Genomic DNA, 9,633 nt, shown 5'->3' with positions numbered 1-9,633 from the left:
GGACGTTGCCTATGGGACGCCAGGATGTTTTGATGTTTTATCATCCTTGTGGGAGGCTTTTCTCATGTCCCCGCATGGAGCTGGAGCTGATAGAGTGAGCTCATCCACACTCTCCCTGGGTGGGATTCGAACCTGGCAGCTTTCAGATCAGCAACCCAACCTTCAAGTCACAAGGCTTTAATCCACTATGCCACCAGGGGCTCCACCCAGTTAATTATAGGCACTTACTAAGGACCACTTCACACGCGGCAAAAATGCTCTGATTTGTCGCTTTATTTTATGGCTTAGATGAGACTTACATCACAAAACGTATGGCAGGCCCCACCCACTTTCCTCCCAAAGTGGAGGTGCTTTGTCCTCCACCACGGGGACGAAAGTGCTGTTCGGGTAGCTCCGATGGACTTTTCAGTTGGAAACATAGCCAAAGTGGAGTAGAGGGAAAAATTACACTACAACACTCAAGTACATTTACCTTCAGTCTGGCAAGTCATAATTAGCTTCTCTGAGTCTAATGGGAGTAATAATACATGCTCAAAGTTAACAGTGTGGTAAATAAATGATAAATAATATGTTGTTTTGCTGTAACATAACTTTATTTCACATCATGCTAGAATTTGTGTGACTAAGCCATGTCTATATTTGTTACCCACCAAAAAGGCTCACTGGTAATCTTTCAACCTTTTCCCACAGAGCTCTTGATCTTTCTATCTCCAGACATGGAAGGCTGCACTTTTCCCATTTACTGAGCTAAAAGTCATGGTTCAACTTGTAAACAGTATTATAACAACAACAGAGAAAGTGCATGAAATTATACAACCGTGACTGTGGAATTTGTTAAACAATTTGAAATCTTGTCTAGCAGCTCGCTAAGTCAGATTTTCCAACAGCCAAGGAACGAATACAATTATTTGAAAATCTCCAGTTGCTGGCAATTTGCCAAGTCCTTTCAGTGCTCCCATCCCATCCAAATCACATTTCATTTTCTGAATTTTTCAGTTGAAAGATCCTGATTTCCCAGCATAGTAATGTCAGCAGTTTTACAAAGGTATGTCAATGCAAAACTACTGTAAGACATAAATTGGACACATTTGTGACCAGATCTGTTGGTGCATAACTAATTAATTTCATTTACATTTTAATTGGTGAAGTGAGGTCTTGGATTGAATCTAGAAAGGTGATCAGAATGGAGGTTTATATTTGTGGTGTGGACGGTAATAAAAAGTTAGTGCAATAGATAACAGGTAGGTGTGATACTAATTGGGTTAATTCTGGGGCTAAATAATCTGAATTATAACTGTGTCGTTTTGGTTGTGTAGACATGTCCTCAGTCATGGATATTGCACCCCTAGGCTGCATAGGCACCTCAAAACCACACCGGAGCCCCAGAATATAAGCAAACAAGCTGTTTATTGAAGATTATATGCAAGCAACAGCAAATTAAAGTTCAGAGTCAATAAAATGGGTTTAAATCCACAAGAACAAAGTACTTGGAAATCTTGAAGCAAGCGTCTATAAAGGTCTCCCAAAAACCATAGTCCAAACTGGATATCAAAGTAAGTCCCACAAAAGATATCACAAATATCACACAAGATTTCAAGGATTAATCCAAGGCATGAATCAAGCTGGAAACACAGGAAGGTACACTGGAATGCAGGAACAAAACTCCAAATTTAGTCCAAGGTACAGAGTCCAAGCTGGAACACAAAACAAGGGTCTTGGCTGGAACACAAGGCAAAGGTCTTGGCTGGAACAGAAATCCAAACTGCAAAATATCAACTGGAATCACAGGAACAAGCAAGGCTGGAACTTGAATCAAGATACAAGGCTATAGAAATACACACGAGGCAAAGATCTTCCTTCTTGAATTTGCAACATTACCACCTCTGACTGTGTCAGAGAAAACAAGACTTCTTATGGAAAATTCAAGGTCCCTTTCCGTGAGGTTGCTCATTATTTCGTTTCAAAAGCAGACGTCTACTCCTTCTAACACACTCCTTTTCTTTTCTCAACTGAGTTATCGCTCTCCACCTCTCAAGCTCATTATCCCTCTCCACCTTATCAGTTCCTACATCCAAACTAGAATGTCCATCTGGCACCTGGAGATCCGACCTTGACTGCTTTGTGGAATGTGATTCAAACTGCCTGCTTGCAACCAGTCTGTTTCTGGTCCCAGAATCCACTGGGATAAACTCTAACTGCATCTCAGTCCCAAACTCAGAGTCCTCTGGCAAGGCAGGTAGGGAAACAAATTCTGGCTGCATAGCTGACAAGGCAGGTGCAGGGACAATCATAGGCTGAATGGAGCCAACCTCAGGCTCACCTGACAGCTCAGATGGAGGCTGGACTACAACAATGGAAGACATGGCCCTGAGTTGTTAATGACTGGGGGAAGGCATGGAAGTCTCTCAATCATTGGATTGCCATAAACTGAAGGTGACTTAACAGCAAAAAACCACAACAGCAGCAGTAGCAGCAGCAACAACAACAAAAATTATTTGTTGACTGTTTTTCACTTCTTTTCCAGATTTACTAGCCATTAGGATATGTGACATAAACTTCTTCTAATGCATTTTGTTTATTGATATGATTTAGATTTGTATCATATTAGCTCTGAAAGGTTTCTGCTACAATTAAAACTGTAGTAAATATTGGCCCTCACAATGAAGAATCACAATAAAAAGGCCACAAAATCCTCATACCTTGTGAACACTGATTTATCTTCCCTGTACTAGAAGTAACAGAAAAGAACTACATAGAAGATTTTATATTCAGAATTACGTATTTTCTAGTTCTGACAATGTGTTTGTGTGTCATCTTATGCTGACCCTATTAATAACTATTGTAAAATGCATGATCTAACCAAAATTACGCATTTCAATTTTACTGTTTCTAATAGGAACAAGAAGCACATGTCTATAAAAACACAATTACATAGGAACGTGTCCTACTAAACATAATCAGAGAGTAGATATAAATTGAAGACTGCATTGTAAAAATGCATACCTATAACTGTGTCACAACCATTCCACATATTCTACAAAACATAGATACAATCCCAGTATCCATGGGACTTGTATCTGCAGTTTCATTTATCAATATCTGACAAGATATATCTTCTGTAGGCATTTTAGGTCCTCCAGCTCAGCCCTATTGTATTTTTGGGCCAGATGTTTGTTTGTTTTTAATTTCCATAGGATTTGCTAATATTCATAGCTTCTACATGAAGTCCGAGAACATATTCCCTGCAAAAATGGGGTTCATACTGAATTTTTGAAACTGGTGTTTTTTATCTACATTTATTTAAGTCTGCCATTCTTTTGTGTTGTCAAGCACATTTTTGTCTTTTGGTAGGCAGAGTTGGCTTGTTACATTAGGAAAGCATATTCACAAACATGTGATAGAACGGAAGAGAACATGCCAAGTGATTGCCTTGTTGTGCAATTCTGCATCAGACTCAGTGGCAAATAAGCTGCCATGTAAAACAAGACAGCTATTCAGTTAGGGGAACTTAGTCTGACAGCATCATAAAACAGGAGACCGAAGCCTCAGTCATTTTAAGTATGCATAAGAATCCCTCCTGGTTTTTAGAAAAAAACTTAAAACCTGGCTCTTGTCGCAGGCGTTTGGTGAATAGGAAACTATGGAATAAGACTTTAACACCTTAAATAACGGACTATGGATTTTGGAAAACAATTCGGTTATGAGATATTGACTCGGCATTTTATTTGGTTTTAATCTGTTTAATTGATTGTTATGTGTTTTAATTGCTCATGTTTTAGATTGTTGATTTTGTTGAGATGCATTTTAATGTTTGTAAGCCGCTTTTAGTCCCCTTTGGGGTGGGAAAAAGAGGGATAGAAATGAAGTAAATAAATAAATATATCAAAGACACCACTTCTATCCATGGATGCTTTCCTCTGACCACCTAATAGATGGAAAATATACATCCTTATTTATCTATGTTGCCCCCTATGATAAAATACATATCAGACCATCTCTGAACCAAGAACTAATTTCTTTTAATGGAAACTCATGTCTAATATTTCTGTTCATGGTGTTCAAAGGCAATATGTGCATCAATCTGAAATGATGAGAGGTGAAGGAGGGAGGGAGAGCAGGTTTGTATCATGATGTATAGAAAAATGAAACTGATGTGGATAATCACCATTTGTAAATCAGTATGGCAGAAATTATTTTATTCGCATCACTGCAATCATAAGCAATACCTAAAAGTGAGATTTTGGAAATGTCAGTAAGCATAAACAATTAATATTTCCAAGACTTATAATTTCGTAGCTTCACTAACTTTCACTAATGTAATAGAACCTATGATAGAGTAGATGCCTTAAACTTTGTAGTATTGTATTCCACCTTTTATTACACTAGATTTCATTTCAGGTATCTCAGAAAACTTAGAATACTGATACAAGCCTGGTTCCTTCCCCTTTCTTCTCTCATTATTGCATTTCAAACTGGTACACATCTTACCTTTGAACACCATTGACACAAATATCAGGCATCAGTTTCCATTGGAATATTAGTTCTTGGATCAGCCAGTTTGATGTTGCAAGACGCTTCCCAGCAAGCGAGAGTTCAAAAGTGGCAAGCTAAAACCCAGAACCTCAATCAGTGGCTGACACCAAATGACAAACTTCCTCCTGGGCACACTGAACACTGGGCAACTTGGGAGTTGCTGAACAGACTGCACTCTGGCACCACGAGATGCAGAGTCAATCTTAAGAAATGGGGCTACAAAGTGGAGTCCACGACATACAAGTGTGGAGAAGAGCAAACCACAAAACACTTACTACAATGCAGTCTGAGCCCTTCCACGTGCACAATGGAGGATCTTATAGCAACACTAGAGGCACTTCAAGTGGCCAGCTACTGGTCAAAGGACATTTAGTATAATGCCAAGTTTTTAAACTTTGTTTTCTGTTTTCAAATACATTACAACTTGTACCCTCGGTTCTCTTCTGACCCGATAAATAAATAAAGCTAGTTTAATGAGTATTTTATAACCCCAAGAGAATCATTCAGCTTGTCCTACATTTTATTTTCTATCTATAAATTATTACTCATTCTCTGTATAAGAGTAATAAAAGATAAACTCTATTCCTTTGAGTACTCACAGAGTGGTATATACACTTTATAGCAATATAGAGAAAGACAGTTTATACAGATCTATAGATGTTCTTAAAACCCAGCAATAACAACTAAACTGTAGAAATGAAGTCTATGAAACAACAAAAACTTTCACTATGGAGCTCATGGAGACATTATTATAGACTTCAACAAAATCTGCATGTTCCCCAAGAAGTATGGCTACATACATATATTACTGCAGGGGCAAATTGCGTTGGATAACACAGAATGTTGGATAAGCGAAGGTTGGATAAGTGAGACTCTGCTGTATTTCGATATTTAAAGTTGTTACTGTAACATTATTTTTGTACATGCTCTATCAATTGGTTGAATAAAATTGAACAATGTAAATAATGTGCATTGTGTCCAATCTACGTATTAGTTAATGGATGCCACACTTTTTCTCACAGACAAGAGATAGTTTTCCAATGCTCCAGTCATATGCACTGGAAAACCATGAGAACTGAGGATATTTGAATCGTAAGTCAGAAGGTTAGACCATCACAGTGATATGGATTAGGCTTGAATGTTTTATATTATCAGTTCTTCAGCTAGTAGCCAGCTATCGGTCTTTCAGATGTTTTGGACTTCAGCTCCTAAAATCACTTCCTTTTAGCCACTAAAACTCCCAAACCTCTGGCAAATCAAATGCTTGGCATTTCAGCTCTAGATCTTATTGAACTCATTCACCATAAAACCTTGTCTACATGTTCAATGATGAGGCACAATGGTAATAGAAATTCACAAACATCTGGAGGGCTGTTTGTTGCCCACCATTTTTATGATTTGGTTCAAATGAAGTCTTACATATGGGGTTATTTGTTTCTATTAATGTGAAATATGTATTGAAATCTACAAAGCTGTGTGTTCAGCAACTTCAGTCCCTGGTGCTTATTTATAAATTGGAAACTTAGAAATATTATGTTTTTTATTACAATGCCCCAAATGACTAATTGATTTGTAAATTTGCAGAACAGTAACTTTCCAAATTCACCAGAAACCCACAGGGAATTTGAATTCGGGTGGAATACAAGTTTCAAAATGAGAATAATTAAATAAGGAGTGTGGTGGGGAAAAATGCCATAACAGGCCTACTCCTTGAGTAACTTTTATTTTTGCTTTTTAATAGCAGGGTAAATGACCTTCAATCTCAAATATTTTTAAAGCATACATTTTATTGAAGCATCATTGGGAGCAACATGGGGAATTTTGATTGGAAGCTGAATTTCTCCTCTTCCCTAAGGAAGTAAACAAGATGAGCTTTCTATAGGGAGAAGAAAAATGAACCAGTACAGTATAAGGTAAAAGATGATCTAATTAAAAATAAATTGGAGGATGGTCAATGTGGCTGGAACCTTTAAACTCTCGCTGTAGTTAAAAGGCATATTCCAGAACTATGAAGTAATACAAGCAACATCAATACTTCAATAGCCAGAAGATCTTTCTGCTTAGACATGAATGGACATATATCCTTCTGATGTCAACTCTATGTAAATATTTTTACCATATATAGTCAGTTTATTCATAAGCTAACATGTATTTCTTCTTTCCTGTCTTTTCTCTTTTCCTATTAGTCTGTTTTGTCTATTTACATTTTTTTAGAATCCTAAATCCTAAGCAACTAAAAACAGCAGCATTCACCACTTACTGGGAAAACTTGATCACTGTCTGTGCAGAAGACACAGCTGTTATTCCAAATTGTCTTTTCTCTCTTCATTTACTCTCCTTTCAAGGAGACGTGGTAGGGGAAAGAATTGGGCTCTTTGGCTTGAATTCCAACTGTTGCGCCACTCAAAGAATAAACTCTGCTGAGCAAGTAAGAAGATGAGAGGGTTTCCCCCTACATGACCAATTCTTTAGGCTGACTACCCACAAGAGGTGGGGATGGGGAGTGACCTTTCTCTATAGCAGGACTAAGAATGATGCAGTACTTCAAATGCTGTGGAATTGCAATCTCAGAATTCCTCACTTGGGCTGCAGCTACACTGTACAATTAATACACTTTGACATCACTTTAATTGCCATGGCTCAATTATATGGAATCCTGGAAGATAAACATTTTACAAGATACCAGCACTCTTTGGGCAAGACAGCGAAGGACTTTGTAAAACCGTGACTCCCATGATTCCATTCCATTGAGCCATGGCAGTTAAAGTGGGGTCAAACTGCATTAATTTTACAGTGTAGATGCACCCATGGACTCGCAACATAATCTGGAGAGAGGCACCATCTCCATCCTTGGCATAATGAACAACTTGCTTTGACAATTTTATGTTAAGTGAGACTGAATGAAATTAGTATTGACGCTAGTATTGTATTTATTTAATTTATATGCTGTTTTTCTTTCAGAGCAGGACCCAAAGTCATTTACAAAACAAGTCTCCTGCTGATTAGAAATGTAACTTATTTGAACTAAAGCTCCCAAATATTTCTAATCAAATCTGTAAAGATTATTACTAATATATTCATTTAAATATCACTTTTTTCTCTTAAAAATTCTCAAAGCATGAACAACAGCAAAAACAATACAATATACAATTCAAAACTTGAAAACTATCAACATTAAAATAGAATTAAACTTAGACCTGTCTAAAGTGAATTAATAAAGCCATTAAAACCAATGTAGAATACGTAAAACAAACTTAAAAGCTACAAAAATCAAAACCCTATATGTGGAGGGACAACTATACATAATCACCCTCATTGTTGTTGTTGTTGTTATTATTATTATTATTTGATACATAACAAGATTAGTACACAGAAAACAAGATCACTATGCTGGCTGTTGTATTGAATCACATCAGACACTTCCCAAGTATCTAGGCCTATGTGATGTACTGGCGAATAATGTGTGCAGATCCGAATAGGGTAGCCTTTTGCAGCTGACAGATGATGATTTTGTCAGGGCCGGTTGTTTTCAAGTGCTGGCCAAGGTCTTTAGGCATTCCACCCAGCATGCCGATCACCACTGGATCCACCTTTACTGGCTTGTGCCAGAGTCTTTGCAGTTTGATCTTTAAATCCTCGTATCGTATAAGCTTTTCCAGGTATTATTATTATTATTTGATACACAACAAGATTAGCACACAGCAAACAATATCTCTATGCTGGCTGTTGTATTGTAGCACACGTCAGCCACTTCCCAAATGTTTAGGACAGTGGTTCTCAACCTGGGGTGCCCAAATGTTTTTGGTGTATAACTCCCAGAAATCCCAGCCAGTTTACCAGCTGTTAGGATTTCTGGGAGTTAAATGCCCAAAACATCTGGGGACTATGTGATGTATTGGTGAATAATGTGTGCAGATCTGAGTAGGGTGGCCTTTTGTAGCTGGCAGATGGCAATTTTGTCAACGCCAATTGTTTTCAAGTGCTGTTCAAGGTATTTAGGCACTGTACCCCGTGTGCTGATCACTACTGGGATCACCTTTACTGGCTTGTGCCAGAGTTTTTGCAGTTTGATCTTTAAATTCTCATATTGATTACTGTTGATTATTATTAATATTATTTTGAATGCAACATTCCAAAAACAAATTAAAACCAGTTACAGTAGAGTCTCACTTATCCAACGTTCTGGGTTATCCAATGCATTTTTGTAGTCAATGTTTTCAATATATCATGATATTTTGGTGCTAAATTAGTAAATACAGTAATTACAACATAACATTACTGCATATTGAACTACTTTTTCTGCCAAATTTATTGTATAACATGATGTTTTGGTGCTTAATTTATAAAATCATAACCTATTTTGATGTTTAATAGGCTTTTTCTTAATCTCTCCTTATTATCCAACATATTCGCTTATCCAACGTTCTGCCGGCCCGTTTATGTTGGATAAGTGAGACGCTACTGTATAATAAAACAAAACCGAAATGCACCAAAAACAGCTCTAATATTGGAAAATAAGGTTTTTTTTCCTTCATCGCAGACGTTAGAACAGTAGTTTCCAACCTTTGGGCCTCCAGGTGTTTTGGACTTCAACTCCCAGAAATCCCAGTCATCTTACCAACTGTAGGGAATTGTGGGAGCTGAAGTCCAAAACACCTGGAGGCCCAAAGGTTGGGAACTTAGAATACTGCCAGAAAGGAAGATTCCTGCTGCCTTGACACACCTCCACCGCCTCAGGTGAGTCCTCATACCTGAAGTTCAGCGCTTGTCCCGGTCACGTGGTACCAGCAGCGAGGGCGGGGGGAAGTGCGGATGGAATGGCTCGGCGAAGCTTGCTATTGGCTCCGCGCGGGCACGTGGTGTCCCTCTCTCCCGCCTTCGCCTCACAGCTGGGTGCCCCCTCCCCTCCCCTGCTTCTGCTGCTGTTGCGAAGCGCTGGCAGCGAAGGCAAAGCGGGAGCCGCTCCAGCACAGACCTCACCGCGAGGCGGGAGCCGGAGCGGGACTTGCCCGCGCTCTGGGGCGCTGTCGCGCTCTCTCTGGCCGGAGGGGAGGACTGAGAAGGTGCGCGAGGAGGGCAGGGTCGGGTGGGGGGTCGGGG

General features: G+C 38.8%; 1 protein-coding gene across 4 annotated transcripts in view; it reads left to right on the top strand.

Annotated features, from left to right (window-relative positions):
- The first annotated feature begins 9,414 nt into the window (after positions 1–9,414).
- The window catches only part of stxbp6 (syntaxin binding protein 6), a 119,912-nt gene continuing 119,693 nt past the window's right edge, over positions 9,415–9,633 (top strand). For 2 of the 4 annotated variants that reach the window (XM_062968220.1, XM_062968218.1), the window contains exon 1: positions 9,417–9,596. The gene's annotated coding sequence lies outside the window, so the exon portion shown is untranslated. Of the gene's footprint in view, positions 9,597–9,633 lie in introns of all 4 variants that reach the window. The other 2 variants (XM_062968221.1, XM_062968222.1) reach the window with 2 other exon arrangements.

Source organism: Anolis carolinensis, chromosome 1 (assembly GCF_035594765.1).
Source record: "Anolis carolinensis isolate JA03-04 chromosome 1, rAnoCar3.1.pri, whole genome shotgun sequence".
Taxonomy (NCBI): Eukaryota; Metazoa; Chordata; class Lepidosauria; order Squamata; family Dactyloidae; genus Anolis; species Anolis carolinensis.
The sequence above is the reverse complement of the archived record's forward strand: the minus strand, read 5'-3'. Positions and strand labels throughout refer to the sequence as shown.